Genomic DNA, 18,305 nt, shown 5'->3' on the forward strand with positions numbered 1-18,305 from the left:
CATGAAAATCCTTGTCAAAGACTCTACTTCTTAGCTAAGATAACAATATATCCTGAACATCACACACATACAACCCACATCTCTATTATCATTTTAGTAACTATACTTTTATATATCCAAATTATTTATTTAATTCACATTTGGGAAAATTTAGATGGTTTCCAATTTTCCATATTATAAAAAAGTCTGTGATGAACACCCATGCTGCATCGGCTATTGTGTGCTCAGCATCACCATAACTCCCTTCTAAAGTCTCCTTTGCATCACAAATTACACTTCACAGAATCCTTTTCCCTCAGTGTTTCCATATTAAGATCTGCCAGTGAGAAACATGTGTGATTTGGAAGACGGAAGGAGGGAAAAGTGGTTGTTCTCTGGATTTAGGTGCAGGCAGATGTGGAGGCAGCTATGAATTTCGAACCAGCTTCCATGCAAACCCTAGAGAAGCATTCGCTTCACTGTCGTAGACTGATGGAATCTTCCAAGAGGTTAAGCAATGCAGAAGCTTTTCTTAAATCTCTGAAGAACCACCTGCTTTGATGTCATAGGCTGAGTGAAATGGTATCAGCTTCCCTGACCTCTGTTTCCCCATCCCATCACAGAGAGCTGAATCTCCACTTCTCATGGCCTGTATTAAAACCTATCATAGCCAGGATAAATAACGCGGCTTCCACTTTCTTACACAAAGCTCTACTGAACAGCAGTATGAAATATCTCTATCATCTCTCTCTCTGTCTATCATCTATCTATTACAAGTTCCTTAAAGGAGAAAGCAGTGCGTCAAATATTATGTGCTCTGAAATAATGTTAGTGAATTCTCCTTGAACCTCTTCACTGATCACGTGGGCTTCACTTAGAATTTTCCTTTGAAACCCTAATCTTCCTGACTGAATAACAAATTTGTAACATCATTCCAATCATTCAGTGGCCTTCGGTAGATGAAAAACAAGGTAGGGGCGTAGTATATTCAAGCAAATTTATCCACTATAATTACTGAACAATTTCTACTAAGAAACCAGCTTTCCTACATTGTATCTTCTCATGGTCTCTATTTCTGCCATGTAGCATTCCCGTGTCTGGTATCACTCACATGCATCTGTCTAAAGCGGCGTGGGGAGTTTCCTTTCACTTTATTATCTTGTTCTTGATATCAAGAATCTCTCTTTCCTTTTACTTCCTACCAAATTTCAACACATTTCTGGTAAGGAAACCCATGAGTCAGCCCTTCTACTTCCTTCTCTCCTTTCTTTTTTCTCCCTGGATTGATCTACAGCATCACTGACTGGCATGTTTAATGTGACAGCTATTTTCCCTATTTTCCAGTGATAAAGGTTTTGTTTGTTTATTTTTTAAAGGTCTCATTTTCTTGCCAGTCAGGGGACTCCAAAGCCAATATTTTTTTTCCTGGAACCACTCGTACGTCTTATTTTTTTTCTAGTACATTGCAACCAAGATGTAGGGCTGGGTAGGAATCAGAATGCAGAAAGAAAGAAATTGGACACCGAGATTTCTAGTGGCCAAAATTGGGGATTTGATGAGTAGTTATCATGTTCCTTTAAATAAACCTGACCCTCAACATAACATTCCGTAGAAATTTCATGAAAACCAATAAGGGTACAAGCCTATTTCTCTGGAATTTCCCAGACATTCTCTCCCCCAGCTATTGAATTCCTACCCATCATCTAGCTTCATATGTCTTATTCTGATATTTTTCTGAGATCCTTTCCCCTTTTGTTCCCCCTGCCCTTCATTGTCAGCTAAAAGTAGGAGAGCTGAAGTAATCAGGGTATCATAACTTGAGATGTTGGTCCCCTGCCGCTGGAAGCAATGATGAGAGCATGGCTAAACCCCCTCATTGTATCAAGGCATACAGAGCTGCTTTGGGACATCAGCCCTGGGTTTCACCTACAGATGACAGCCCTGGCATCTCAGCTTGCAGAAGCAAGAACAAGACTGGCCTTTGCCAGGCACTACTGACCCCGTGATGCCTGTAGCTGCTGTTAATTTCCAAAGAGATTCATCAGGGATTCCACTACCCTTCCAGCTTCATGACATAGATAAGAAAACTTGAGTGACTGGAACCTTCTCTTGGCTGATCATTTGAGGAGATTGTGTGATAGGGTGTTACCATCTTTTTGCCGCTAGATGTTGTTAAAACCAGATTCTTTACTTCACCTGTCAAAGCACAGTAGTAAAAATAATTTCCAATTTGGAGATAATTAGATTTTCCCTTAAACTCAGTAACATGCATCATCTGACAGAGGAAAATGAGGTAGAGAGGGACCTATGTCCAGGATAGGCTGGGAGCAATACTTTGGAAGTATCACCTTTACAAGCCTTCCCACGAGTTCTTGCCTCTGACTACAGAGTTCTCAAAACACCCATTGTGTCCTGGCCCTTAGTATTTCAGTCTCACCTTGTCAGTCCTCCTTCACAGAGGTCTTCTCTGACAGCTCAAACTAAAGTAGCTGCTTCTGTTTAGTATCCTACCTTTTCCTATGTTTGTCAACACTTTTTGAGGTTTATAAGTTTTCATGTATTTTCTTGCCAGCTTGTTCATTGCTTTTATCTTGTGAAAGAACGCAAGCCTCATGTGAACAGGAATCATGCATGCGTGTCTGTCTTACTTGTTATTTCATCCCCAGGGTGTAGATTACTATACTTGGTAGGTAACAGGCAATATATAGCATATCATGACTGAATGAGTGAATACTACCCAAGCCACTTCTTACTCCCTTTTCTGAAACCTCCTGCATTTCAGCAACTAGTTCTGATGTAACTTACTACCTACAACTTGCTTTTCCTGCCTGGCCTTTTATCTGCCAAACCCTCTACTGGGGATCTGAGAAGTGGCTACCAAACCCTGGGGTGAGTGTCCAGTGTCCTCATAGATCTTCTCCTAGTCTGAGCACAAAGCTCCTCTTCTAAAAGCTGACACTTGCTCTGTTTAAAGTGCAATTTACACTTACAGATTCTCTCTCCCTAGGATAGTCAAGCTCTATTGGTTCTTTATGGTTTCCTCTGTCACCATGGAGATAGATGGATTTTAGCTATTACTGTCTAGGGCCAAGGAATATACAAACAGAAGAGGTGGGAATTAACTTGGACACTCTTTGTGTAATTAGCATCTAATGAATCCATCCTCAAAATAGATCAGCTACAACCCCATTAGTCCAGAGTCGTAGCTGCTCAGGCTTCATGTAATAAGATGTGGAATGATAACTCACAGCAGGGACTCTAAACAGAGCTTCTGGGGAGAAAATGTTTACTGAATAAACAGTCTGGTCACCAGGGAGAGAATGACTCATTTGCGTTTCCTGTTTTAATGTGTGAAAATGTTTTTCCTCTTGAAAGGGGCTGCATTAAAGAGCTTGGAGGCAATATGCCAGACTCATTTATGCAGAGGCTTAGGATCTGAATAAGATTATAGAATTGCACGTTGAGCATGAAGGGGAGCGTGAAGGGTGGTGTGGGCCATTTCTCTTCTCCTTCGTGACCATGTTACAAGACTTATTTTTCACTCCAGTAGGGCAGAGTCTATAAAAAATCTTCCCTTTTACAAAAACAGACATTGAGGCTCAGAGTAGACAAGGGATTAGACCAACACCACATAGCTAACAAGTGGCAGAGGGAACCTAAAACTTTGGTGTCCTGATTCTTGACACTTCTCAGGGCATAGTGCTCTCTCTCATATCCTCACAGCCTCTCACACTTAGGGAATTATATATCACGATAGAATACGCCATTCTTGACTGAAAATGAAGGGAAAAGTACAAGACCCTCCAACAGAAAGTGGAAATTATGATGAGGCTAATGGTCAGGAAGTAAAATCAAATCAGCTCACCTTCTGTCCTCCATTAAAAAAACAAAGCACTTGCCCATTTTCCATGTTTTTCTGCTACTTCCCCAAATTGTGATCCAAGCCGAAGTCTTTTGATTCAGAGGGTGCTTATTCCATTAAATCATACTGTGCTGCACAGAACTTGTAAGGCCCTAAGTGGGTATGGTGGAAATCTTGTATATCCTGTCTCACAGTCTCATGGTCTTCCTTTCTGATCCAGTTATTGTGGTATCTACCAGACATGCTTAAGTGTAGCCCGAGGGCTTCTGGTGTCAGTGACTCCACGACTGTCTTGCACGGAGGTGGGGCATCTCTGCTGCAACAGTGTGCAGTATCAAGAAATAGGAGGGGTTTATTACCTTTGGGGTGTCATTGACAAATGGAGCATGGGACTCAACACTTCCTCCACCACGCCTCACATAGATCATCCTGAGGCATGTTCTGATTAGTTTCTTATAGAGTCTCAGAAAAATTTAGCATTAGGTGCCCTGAACAGTAACCAGTTCAATTATCACTCTTGCCTTGCCAATCTTCTTTCATAATTCCAAGACCACCCACTTTTATTCCATGGAATTACCGTCTAAAATAAACTACCTGCGTGCATGTGCTTGCATACACTTTGTTCAGAGAGAACCCATGCGAAGACACAGAGATATTTCTTGTGTACTTAGTCAGAATTATTATATTGGTCAGAATTATTCAGAAAAAACAGAGCCAATAGGAAAGAAAGAGATGAAGAGAAAAAAAAATTCTTATGAGGAATCAGTTCATGTGATTTTGGGGGCTGAGAAGCCCCAAGATCTGCAGCCCACAAGCTGGAGACCCAGGGGGGCCCACGGTGTAGTTCCAGTCCGAGTCTGAGAGCCTGAGAAGCAGGAGAGTCAGTGGGGTAGGTTCCAGCCTGAATCCAAGTCCAAAGGAGAAGATGGGTGTCCCACCTGAAAGACAGTCCGGCAGAGAGGCCTCCCTCTCTTTCAGCCTTCTTGCTTTGTGCAGCTCTTCAATTGATTGAAGGAGGCCGTCCACATTAGCGAGGGCAATTTTCTTTTCAGTCCACCAATTTAAATGTTAATCTCATCCAAAACAGCCTCACAGACACACCTAGAATAATGTTTGACCAAATGTCTAGGCACTCCATGGCCCACATTGACAGGTAAAATTAGCCACCACAAAAGGCTAGAATATTGTGCTAAACATAAAATCAAAATGAATCAAAACTTACTGTGTTCCAAAATGTTTATATATATTATATTATTAATCCTCAAAACACCACCAGATAGTCATTTTAATTTCATTTTATAAAGAAAAAAACACTTAGGAACAGAAGGATTAAATAAAATCTCCAAAGTCTCACAGCCAGTAACCGAGAGTGAAGGATTCAAACCCAGATCAATATAACAGAAAAGGACACAATCCTCCTACAATGAGATACCACCTCTCCAATGAGGTCAAAGATGTGTCTGGAGTAATCAAAATTCTTTGATTTATTTGTCCCTTCAGAATCCAAACACCTTGGCATGTTACTCAAATCCATTAAGATTTGGATGCTAAAAGCTTTTCACCCTTATTTCTTTTCATTGCTCATCCCAGGATTCAGGCCCCACATCATACACATACAAAACACTCAGGCAAAACTCTGAACTTCCTCGGGTTGCTTCCTCAACTTCCTTCTCCCTCTAGGATGTTATTCTTACCCATCCTCCTCTACTTTGTAGTTTGTTATCTCTCTGGATGACAAGATAGTGACTTCCAGGCACCGCCCACTTCTAGCGCAGGGTGTGGCGTAGAGTGGGCACATTCAGATGTCTGTTAAATTAAAGGAATCTGTGATTTTCACATCTTGGTATAGGAAGTACCTATGAATTAACCACAGAGGAAATAAATTATGGTTTGTTGCTAGCCTCCAAAGAGAGAAAGGCAGACAGATAGAGATACATTCAGAAAAAAAAAAAAAAAAAGCTAAAGAAATCATTTATTTCACTCAAGGGTGATGTTTACAACAGAAATCATAAAATAGGTAATGTTCCTTTATATCTCCAGTGAACGATTTGAACAGAGCTAACTACAAGAGAGTTGATTTTTCCCCCAATAGGGCTTATGTAGAGATTTTAATGAATTCTTTAATTCCAATAATTCAACCTTAAAGCAGATCTAGTCACTTTTCCCTTAACAGCATAATTAGTACCCAGGAAGTATGTTCCCCTAGATGTTACTAACATTTTTAATGTACTAAAACTAGAGAACAGAAGTGAGCAATTTGAAATGCTCTAGAATGCTGAAGAATTTCTTGGGTACATTGTTTTTCAGCACGTATAGAGATATATTTTTAAAATCACTTTAATGAGGTATGCTTGGCATTTAAAGAGCTGTCCATATTTAACGTATACAACAGGATGAGCTTAAGATATGCGTGCACCCCTGAAACCATCACCACTGTCTATGCCACAAACCTATCCATCCCTTCCAGAAATTTCCTCCCACCCTCTTTATTTATTATGCTTTGTGTGTGATAAGATTACTCGACATGAGACCCACCCTCTCGGCATATTTTTAAGTAAACAATACAGTATTATTAACAACAAGTGCAACTGCTGTTCAGACGATGTCCAGGATTTATTCATCTTGCATAACTGAAACTTTGTACTCTTTGAACAATACTTTCCTGTTTCCCGGTGTCCTCCAGTCCCTGGCAACTACTATTCTACTCTGCTTCTATGAGTTTAACTATTTTAAATTCCTCTTATAAGTGGTATCACGTAGCATTTGTTCTTCTGTATCTGGCTTATTTCACCTACTATAATGTCTTTGAGGTTCATCCATGTTGTCACAAATGGCTGTTTGTCCTAAGGCTAAGTAATATGCTACTGTATATAAGTATATACCACATTTTCTTTATCCGCTCATTTTTTGATGGATACTTAGGTTGCTTCCATACCTTAGTTACTGTGAATAATGCTGCAATGAACACGGGGGTGCAGATATCCTTTAAGATCCGTTAGCTAGACTAACCAAGAATATAAGAGAGAAAGCTCAAATAAATAGAATCAGAAATGAAACAGGAGACATTACAACCAATGCCATAGAAATAAAAACAAAGATCATAAAGGACTACCATGAAAAATTATATGCCAACAAATTGGACAAGCAGAAAAAAACAGACAAATTTCTAGAAATATACAACCTACCAAGTCTGAATCAAAAAGAAAGAGAGAGTTCGAATAGACAAGTAAGAAGAATGAATAACAAAGATTTAATAACAAGTGAGAAGATTGGATCCATAATCAAAAACCTCTCAACAAAGAAAAATCCAGGAGCAGATGGCTTCACAGGTGAATTCTACCAAGTATTTATAGAAGAATTAATATCGATCCTTCTTAAACTCTTCCGAAACATGGAAGAGGGAACATTTCAAAACTTATCTTATGAGGCCAGTAGCACCCTGACACTATAGCGACACAAAGATAGCACAAGGAAAGAAAACTACAGGCCATTTCCATATGGGGGCAAAAAATCTTCAACAAAATCTTAGCAAGCCAAACTCAAAAGAACATTAAAACGATCATACAGTATGACCAAATGGGATTTATTCCTGGGATGCAAAGATGGTTTAACATAAGAAAATCAATCAATGTGATAAATCACATTAACAGAATGAAGGACAAAAATCACACGACCATCTCAATAGATACAGAAAAAGCGTATGTGTACATTTTACTCATATCAGTCTCAGAAATGTCTCTCATTGAGTTTTCATAGTGAATGCAGAGGACAGAAATTAGTTTTTATTGATCCAGTCTCCATAGCTGAGGTCTAGTACCTATAGTTTTAGTCTTCCTCACTATTTCTCAATTTATAAAAAGAGCATAATATGAGAGGACTGTAAACGTGGGTGTGATCGTAACATATCCATCCACCCTTCTGACTATTACCTGTTGGAACTGTGTGCTGTAACAGAGAGCATACATGTTGCTGGGGATGTATAGATAGATAAAGCAAGTTCTCTCCAACAAAAATAAGCAGCCAAAATGACCTCAGAATATAGTATAAATACTGACATTATAGAAAGAACCATGCTGAATTATAGGAACACAAATCAAGAACACTAGACCCACACTTACCTGGCAGGGGAGATCCCATGATCGCGAAGGTGGTTTGCCCAGGGTGAGACTTCTCCATTACACTCGGAATGTGCTGATCCCTGCGATTTCCCCAAATGTGGGAAACTCTACTGTGTAATTTGAGGCAGCGGGGGGGTTGCATTCGCGCTTTCCCCTGGTCAAAAGAAAAAAAAGAATTTGTAAAAAAAGAAAGAACACTAGACCCAGACTTGAGATAATGAGGATACAGGAAAAACACTGAAAATAGGCAGATACTGTACATCATTAGGATTTGGTTTACGTTGATGTTTTTCCAGGGCTCAGCTCTTGGCCCCTCTATTTTCCTGTGCTCTCTTCTTTGGTGACCTGATTCTTTCTCGTTTTAAACACATGCTTCTGTTCACAATCTCCGTACTTATATCTCCTGCTTAAATTTCTCACTGATTCTCAACCTATCGTTCCCAAGACACTACTGATGTCACTGTGGGTACTGACATCACTGCTTGGATATGTCTCACCAGCGTCTTCCACTTAGCAAGGCCAGAACCGATCTCTTAAGATAATCTTATCTTCAAACCTTGTCTTCACTCAATACCAGCTCTTCCTATCTTATGTCCAATTTGGACACATGTGATCAGGATGTAAAACTGGAAGTAATTCTTAATCCCCTTGTTTTTTACACTCCCATGTGTGATCTTTTCTTCAGTCTGCTGATTAGACTTCCAAACTTTGTCTTGAATCTGTCCACTTACCTCTGTCTTCACTGCCTCCTCATGTCGTCTACACCATCACTATCTTTTACCGTTCCTACTGCAATATTCCTCTAATTTTCCTCTGCACTTCCACTCCCTTATAGTCAATTCTATTCACAGCAGCCTAAATTATGTTTTAAATATCAATCTTTTTATGCCAATCCCTTGCTTAAGTTCCTTCAATGGATAAATAAACATGTTTGCACTTAAACTAAATTCCGAATCCCACGGAACATGTACTGTGCCTACTTTCCCAGTCACCATTAACCAGTTTTCTCACTATGATTCAGCAATAGGGGCTTCCTTCCCCAGCGATCTCTTTACCACGTCAATGCCTGCTGGTGGTCCAGACACCTAATCTCCCTGCTGACTCTCTATATGGCTAGCTCCTTCTCATCCACCATATCTCAGCTTACACATCACTTCCTCCAAGAATTCAGCCATGACCACCATATATATAGATTGGCATTTAGCAACAGGGGAAATCCCCCCAACTTGTTTTCTTCATAGCATTTATTACAAGGTACATGTTTAACTTGATTTTTCCTTGCTGTCCCTTATCCTCAGTAAATTGCAAGCTCCGTCTAGGCAGTAGTATGTCTGTTTCATTTACCAGTGGATACAATTTGCAGGGTCTGACACACGATGGACACTCAGCATATATTTGAGGAACTACTTACAGGCTTGCTGAATGAATGAATATGTGTCTTCCATTAGTTTTCAAAGCTAGCTGCTCTTAAAAAATAAAGCCTTTATTCGGTATATGTTTCTTTCATGCTGCTATTACAGTCCAGGGTGGGTATTCCAGGTCGGAAGATTCTCCTGGGAGACTTTCCTTCAGCAGAGACTCTGTCTCCTTTATCTTGCGACTCCTCCAACATCAAGATTCCCAAAGACGCCTCCCTGCAGATTGTGGATGAGAAAAGAGAACAGAAGATCAGTGTGGAAGGGAATTATGGAGCAGGACTGGAAATGTATCTTCATCACCCACATTCCGCTGGACATGTCTGTCACATGACCCATCATAGGTCCTCACCTAACTGCAAGGGAGCCTGGGAAATATAATCGAGCTCTGTGCTTGACATATAGGGGAATCAGTTTGGTCAACAACCTGCCCATCTTTGACACAGAATCTTAATCTCAGATGTATGAAAACTTGTGCTTCACGTTGCATTTTCTACAGTTTCAGAGCTATACTTAATCACTACCATGTGAATTCATAGTGTGAAGTGAGACTATTAGTCAATCATTTGGATATTTCCCCTACATATTTCCAATCATTAATTTAAAAAAGAGAAGAGCAAGTCATCCAGGTATCAAAACACTTGAATGACAGAATAAATACGTTATTTTCTATTTACACTTTATATTTTGTTTCACATATTGTAACTGAGGAGAATCCCACTGTTCTTATGGTCCAACTTTGATCTGGATAATTTACTGGCTGTCAATTATATGAGTCCCCAAATGCAAAGTCTCCCATGGGAAAAGATTTCTGGAAATAATTTGAGATAATGCCCCACAGTAAAAAGTGTTGACATCTGAGGGGGCAGTGAACAAGTGATTGTTTTTTATTCTTTCTGGCAAGGGTAATGACTCTGAGCATTATAATGATAATTAAGACTCCCCCTTAACAAAGTCAGAGCAATTGGGAGTAATAAAAAGACACCAGAGAAGGGAAGATAATGACAGAGCCCAAACACAGAGCTCAGGGCTCAGAGAGTGTTCTCAGTGAAAGAGATATTTGAGTGGGGTATTAAGGAATACTTGGAAACCTAATAAAAGGTAGTGGAATCCATACTATGCTGGGGCAGATGTTTTTGCTACTAAGAGAACTGGGGAAAATATATACTCAGCCCTTGGAATGTCCCTTGCTATCTGTGAGGAGCTAGACTCTAAGGGAGCCGAAGCCTTCATGTGCTGATTGTGATGCATGAGTGATGGCCTGGAGAATGGATCAGTGAGACATGCTGTATCACTTTGTTCCTCAGGGTCTTGCGGTGTTTCAGAATGTTCTGGAATAAGGTCAACGTAGTGCTGGGATCAGGGGTCTGACCCCCATGAATATGAGAGGATAAAAGGATTACGTGCTCAAGAATGCCCACTCAGGGTAGTCAGAAAGCAGCGTTCTCTTTTCACTTGGAGTGGCATTCTGGCCAAGACTGTGGTGAGGGTGCTGGGGCCTGAAAAGATTATCCCAGAGCAGGCAAGCAGGAGCTAGAATATGGTTGTGAGAGGAAATATAGAGCATGAGAAAAAACGAATTTCGGATAAAAGTTTTCTTTTTAGCGTTCCAAATGTTTCATGGAGCAGACTTATTCTAAAAAAAAAAAGAAATCTATGTATGATGTGTGTGTGTGTGTGTAATATAATATACATACACATATATACATAATGTGTGTGTACATTATATACGTGTGTGTATATCTGTGTATTCTTGTTTATTTGAAATTCCAATATTGGAGGCATCATGTATTTATATTTGCTGAATCTGGTCATCTTAAACTGGAAGCTCCAGAGGAAAAGGGTTAGATCAAGTCCTTAGAGAGGCTTTCGTCAAGCCAGAAAACTAAGATTCAGTATCAACACACATTTCCTCATAAGGCTTCTAGAACTGAGAAATAGGCGGCATCACTGTGACTTATGCTCAGATCCACACAGGTCGCCAGAAGCACATTCAGCTGTTGAGGTCACAGGCACGGCTCAATCACAGAGCATTCTCCTTGTTCTCATCTTGCTCTGTGAGCATATATTGCTCACCAGGAGTTCCTGGGCGTGGCCGCAGCCCCTTCCAATCAGAAAGCAGCACAAAATCCCCTGAGGGTAGCAGCCAAAGAATACAAGGCAAAGAAGCTTCAAAAAGGGAACCAATTTTATTTGGTGTTCTACAGTTTGTTGTTTCTTAAAGGAGTAAAAGTTTTTCTTTCAAATTAAAAATATCACCTCTATAAAACTATCTTGGTAACTCTAATTATAGTGGTTGTGACCCAGTGGAGCCCCAAGTACATCTTTGAAAGGCAATTCTTCACAGGCACTGTGGGATTTCACACCTACCTTTGGGTTACAACTCAGCCCCTTTCATAAATAGAGCCTATTACAGACTTCCTCAGACAGCTGAATTATAGTGATGCAATTTTTAAACTCACAAAATGTTTGGTGGCAGAAATTAACCCAAGGGCTTTAAATTATATCCATTTCTTGATGGATCACTAATATTTCTATTTTCTTGATTTCTTACTGGAATTTAAAAATAGCCCCCTTTTGGTCTGTCGCATGATGTTATTTTAGTCACATTTCCCACATTGTGGCGTCCCTGCAGTAAAGTTATCCGGTGAGACCCATTAACAACTAATGGACTGAAGCACTTGGACTCCTGGGCGTTTGAACAGACATGCAACAGCAGAACTGAAGAGGAAAAATAGGAGAGAATGAGTTGGGCTTGGTGTGCAGAGATACAGGAAGGCCATACTGTGCTTTGTGTGCTGCTCAGGAGGCTAACCACGGAGAGGGTTACGAGAACTAGAGGCCCAAAGGGGAGACTTGGAGACTTGCAAATGTAGGGCTTCTCCTGCAATGATTTGTGGTCAGACTGAAAACAGTAGAAAGACAAACCAAGACTGCAAACAACTTGAATTCACTTAGATATGGTCTAAATATATATCTATGTACAGCCTAAATTTACAGCATATTCTATCTATATTTCTACGTATTAATTGATATACATATTGTGGCAGCTGCTGTTAATGCCCAGCGAATATCTCTTCAGCAATATCACCCCATACTTTCTGATGATGTGCTAGCGTAAGCACCTATAACCTTCCACTTGCAGGCTTTCTCTCATGGTGTACCAGGCAATCTGGAAGTGCCAGAGAGTCAAGGCCCTGGGACAGCCTTCCCCTGTTCCTAACAAGCTGGGATGATTTTGTGGCGTCTTTTACACCGTCTCCCAAAGATTCCAGCAAGACTGACTCTGTCACCCCAGCAAGAGCCTGCTCATTAGCACAGCACCTGTGCTTGCTTTCTCCTCTACCTGGTATCACTTCAGCACTCCCCTATCAATGTTTCCGGGCTCATCTTCTAAATAAATCACTTGTCTCAAATCCTTGTCTCAGGAAATGCTTTGGAGAACTCAAACAAAGCCAGAAAAATGGCTTATGTTATTCTGTGTCTGCCTGTCTGTCTCTTTTCTAGATATCTGTAGAGTAGCCAAAGCTTTAAATGCTAATATACCTTAAGGTATTTTAGCTTAGTTTATGTCCATCTGATTCCATCAGTTTAACACTTCACTTTATAGAAAAGACTGGTTTTTTTTTCTGTTTTTTTTTTTTAAAGATTTTTTTATTTTTTCCTTTTTCTCCCCAAAGGCCCCCGGTACATAGTTGTGTATTCTTCGTTGTGGGTTCTTCTAGTTGTGGCATGTGGGACGCTGCCTCAGCGTGGTCTGATGAGCAGTGCCATGTCCGCGCCCAGGATTCGAACCAACGAAACACTGGGCCGCCTGCAGCGGAGCGCATGAACTTAACCACTCGGCCACGGGGCCAGCCCCAGAAAAGACTGTTATTTGGCACTTACTCATTCTTTTGAGCCCAGATCTACAATATTTAATATACTTGTGTACTGCCAATGAGATTAGGATTGCCAAATTTAGCAAATTAAAATATAAGCTGCCCAATTAAATTTAATTTCAGATAAATAATTTTTTTGGGGGGGAAGATAAGTATTTTCTGTTCAATACTTGGGAAATACTTCTCCAAAAAATTTATATATATATTCTTATTCTTATTCTTATTCTTATTCCAAATTATTCTTACTCATGACCTCTTTAGACTTGTGAATTATATCACCATCAACTCTATCTCCCATTCTGGAAACGTTGATGTCATCTGCTTTGTTTGGTTATGGTTCCACATCAGGGAATCGTTGTTCCTTATCAGCTCTTCCCAGCCCAGGTCCAGGATTTTGCACGAAGATGGTAAACTCAGCACAACCCCCTTTATTACCTGTTGGGGTTTTGTCCCCAGCTTCCATAAGCACTCCCACCCCTCTGAGCAAGACTAAATCACACTTCAGCCCCCCTAGTGAATGTAAAGTGTAGAATTCCGTTTTCCAAGTCTCCTTTTCCTAGGATCTACCCTACCTTCTGCTTGGTGCTTTAAGGAGCAGGCAAACATTGCGTCTTTCCAAACCAGAGAGTCCCACATCCACTTGAGTGCACCCACGCTATAGAAGAGAGAAAACACAAATTTATTCAGAAGAGAGGATTACCATGAAAGGGAGACATAAGGAAAAGCAACCTTAAAATGTTTTTCTTGCTCTTGAAATCCATCAGTGGATGTGGACCAATTGGTATCCCAAGTACTTCATTTTGATGGTGAACAGAATTTTTGCTCTTTGATCGTAGAAAGTAGTTGAGCGAGAAGAAAGCCACTGATTTTCTTTCTCAGAGGTTAAAGTGGTAATACCATTTTTTCCTGTTCTTTCAGTCTCAGAGCCAAAGTTGCCAAAACTTTATTCCCATGTGTAAAGGCAGTGAATAAGGTTTATTTACCACTCCATCACACATGACAGCTAGCAGAGAATAGGGAGATGGATAAATGTTTGCTTAATGAATTGCTCATTTCTGGTTGCTAAACTTTAAGAGAGCCATTGGCCGTCAGGACCATGCCAAGAGGAGATCAACTGGCAAACTGAACAATCTAGAATCAGGGCCCATGATGGACCTGGGGATATTTAGCTTGGAAATGATAAGGTTCAGGGAAGACACAGGAGCTGCCCACAGATGTTTGATACATACATACATGCATACATATATATTTCTTTTCTTTTGATAAATCATTTAATCTTTACAACGATCTCAAAGGGTTGGCACATTGTCACCATCATTTACAGATGAGGAAGCTGCAATAGACAGAAGTTAACTGATGTGCATAGTCGCATACCTAGATCTAGAAGAGCTGGGAGTTGGACCCAGCTAGAGTCTGTGTGCCTTGCTGCCATGTACACTGCCTGTCTGTGCATGAGCGTCCTACCAAGTGTGGGGCATGTTCTGTCAGGGGAATGTAGGACAGTTCACTCAAGACCTCAGGTAATTCATGAGAGACGTTGAGCTGAAACAAGGCACTCCTATGGATCACCCTCCTCCCATCACCATCAAAAACAGAGGTCATAGAGATTTAGCCCCATCCAAAGTGGCTTTCTCACAGAATAAGGTAAAATCCAACAAAATACTCTGACTTGGTCTATTCCTCTCATCTAATTTCAGGAAGTTGGACTCCAGTGTACAGCCTCAAGATGTTTCCCTGTTTGGTTATTTTGGAGTCAGCCTTATCTGATCCGGGAGCACATCTTGGCTTTGCCACTTATTAGCCGAACTTCAGACAAATCTCTTCTCCCTGTTTATCAGATTCCACATGAGTAAAGGGGATCCTTTTATAATTTTATGGAGTTAAGAGGAATACCTAAGTGAACATTTGTAAAGCACTTAGATTGGTACCTGGCACATGACAAACACTGTATATGTGTTTTATTTTGCTATCTCATCTGAAGCTGAACTTTAAGCTCACTTTTCTGCACCTTACCTCTCATCAAATGTCAATTCTCTCTTTCCTTAAATCAAAGGTGAGGAGATTGTTGTGGGACAGTTGCCCAGGTACCAGGGTTAGTAAAAGGCCATACCAGGAGTTCAATGCAAGTTCATAAGGAAGAAATCTGGTGGCTTGTTTTTACCTGTGCAAGGCAATATCTCAGACCTCTTAAATATACTGTTGTAAGAACATTTAGAAAAACTGAAATTCATCACCAGCAGGATGGTTGGTGTGTGTTCTATTAAGTATCAGCTTGTACGTGGTCAACAGCCAAGTTGCTCAAACCAGTTTGTTAAACCTCAGTTTGAATCAGTCCCCACAGCCACATTCATATGTGTTTCAGATTCCTTTATAACCAACCACAAGCAAGTAGCCTCTGATGCTTGTCCATGACCCTCACAGCTTGTGGCCTTCAGAAGTGGCCTTTCTAAGGCTGAAAGAAGGGATTGTTTTCAAGCTGGCAACAATGAGACACAACTCTGCCATGTGTCAGCTGTGTGACACTGGGAAAGTCACCTGATTCCTCTGAACTTTAGTTTTCTCAACTATAAAAGTAAGATAATATGCTCTCTTTCCCTCCCAGGGCCTTTGGGGATGTGATGACCCATGAAAGTTACTGAAAAAACACAGGGTGGATCTCATGCAAAGATCTTCCCTCATTTATTAAACAAACACATTTTTGTGCACATGATCACTGCCCTTAAGAAGTACAAAAACGACTTGGGGATTCTGACTGATAATTTAATATTTAAAAATCAACGTGACAACTCAACAACAAAAAATCAAGCAACTCGATCAAAAAATGGGTAGGGGGTATAAACAGACATTTCTCCAAAGAAGATATATGGATGGCCAAGAGGGACGTGAAAAGATGCTCACCATCACTGATCATGAGGGAGATGCAAATCAAAACTACCCTAAGATATCACCTAATATCCATTAGAATGGCTAAAATAACCACAACACAAAATAACAAATGTTGGAGATGTTGTGGAGAAAAAGGAACCCTGATATACTGCTGGTGGGAATGCAAACTGGTGCAGCCACTATGGAAAACAGTATGGAGATTTCTCAAAAAATTGCAAATAGAAATACCCTATGACCCAACCATCCAACTACAGGGTGTCTATCCAAGAACTTGAAATCAGCAATTCAAAGAGACCCATGCACCCCTATGTTCATTGCAGCATTATTCACAATAGCCAAGACATGGAAGCAACCTAAGTGTCCATCAACTGATGACTGGATAAAGAAGATGTGGTGTATACATACAATGGAATACTACTCAGCCATAAAAAGGATAAAATAATTCCATTCACAACAACATGGATGGACCTTGAGGGTATTATGTTAAGCAAAATAAGCCAGATAGAGAAAGACAATCTCTGTATGACTCCACTCATATGTGGAAGTTAAACAGGTGGACAAAGAGAATAGATTGGTGATCACCAGGGGAAATAGGGGATGGGGGTGGGCACAAAGGGTGAAGTGGTGCACATACAACACGACTAGCAAATAATAACATGCAACTAAAATTTCACAAGGTTGTAAACTATCATAGCCTCAATAAAAAATAAAATAGAAAAAAAATCAATGTGAAATGTGCATTGATATAGTAGCTACAAATCTTGCCCTGGTTTTTCCTCAAAGTTCAACTCAACTATCCTCATCATCTGCAGTCGACCTTCATGATCATTTTAAGAAAAGTAAGGGTGTTTTCCCCCTACCCTGAATACTGAAAGCTCATTCTGATACATTTTGCATTGTGATTTGTTTAAAATTCACTTTGATTCATTTTATTCTCTAATGTAGGCAAGGGAAATAACTGGTCCTCCTTATATGATCATCTCTACTACACCAAGATAGAGGACCATTGTAATTTTTTTTTTTTTTTTTTTAGGAGGTCATCCCTGAGCTAACATCTGCCGCCAATCCTCTTAATGCTGAGGAAGATTGGCCATGAGCTGACATCTGTGCCCATCTTCCTCTGTTTTATATGTGGGACACCTGCCACAGCATGGCTTGATAAGCTGTGGGTAGGTCTGCACCCAGGATTCGAACTGGTGAGCCCTGGGCCACAGAAGCAGAGCATATGAACTCAACCACTGTGCCCTTGTTGTTGCTGTTTTGGAGAGGGACCAGGAAGGCAGGATGCTTCTCTATCCACAAGAGGGGCAGTCTGAGCCAGAATGGGAAGCACAGACTGCATTGTGCAGCTAGGATGTCAAATGGCACACCCTTAGGGTTTGGGCAATCCTGAAAGAAACGCACACTGAAGTTGACTAAGGAGAGAAGAGGAAACAGAGTGTGTGAGAGATGCTGTGCGACAGCACGTGATGTGGTTCCTCCTGCAAGTGGATTATTTGTGGAAATGGAGAGGACATTGGCTGTTCCTTCAGTTTTGCTGGGGGTGTGACCCGAGATAGCCCAGGGGATACTAAAGGAATAATCCTGAGAGGAGAGAAACAATATAGATCACACACATGAAGTATTATGAGTACCCCTATAGATTATGGAGCATAGCTATTTGAAAAGAAGTGCAGCAAACCAGTGGGATACACCAATGTTTAAGTAGAGCACGTTTCAAATTGCTTCACAGTCTCACACACCCCTTGGAAGTCAACATTTCCACAGTAGGTAGTCGAAGGAAAGACTGAGGGTAGGGCGTTATATTATTAGAACACAACTTAGAAATCATTGTCATACTGCTTTACATTTAGCTAAGGCAAGGAAGACCCAGAAAAGTCAAGTGACTTTCCTGAGGCGGGGTGTGACTCGTCAATTCCAGAGTCACGGCAAGACCTGGAGTTTCCAGTTTCCCAGCTTAGAGTTCTCTCGCTGAGCCAGAGATCATTCACTATGAAAATACTTTCCTAATCTTTAACATGCATAGGTTACATGGGTACCAAAAGCAGCATCTGATTTCCCTATATTTTACTCAGACCTTTGCCAGGTCAAAGTGATTACAGAGAATGAGGGGCCTCAGAACAGGAAATTATGCAACCCATGTGCCTGAAAGGCAAAGAATTTC

General features: G+C 40.6%; 1 non-coding gene across 1 annotated transcript; it reads left to right on the forward strand.

The window, feature by feature from the left end:
- Positions 1–7,951: 7,951 nt before the first annotated feature.
- Positions 7,952–8,116, forward strand: LOC111775107 (U1 spliceosomal RNA). Its single transcript, XR_002810609.2, has one exon. It is a non-coding gene; the product is annotated as a U1 spliceosomal RNA (small nuclear RNA).
- Positions 8,117–18,305: the final 10,189 nt, after the last annotated feature.

Source organism: Equus caballus, chromosome 9 (genome assembly GCF_041296265.1).
Source record: "Equus caballus isolate H_3958 breed thoroughbred chromosome 9, TB-T2T, whole genome shotgun sequence".
In the NCBI taxonomy this organism is placed as follows: domain Eukaryota; kingdom Metazoa; phylum Chordata; class Mammalia; order Perissodactyla; family Equidae; genus Equus; species Equus caballus.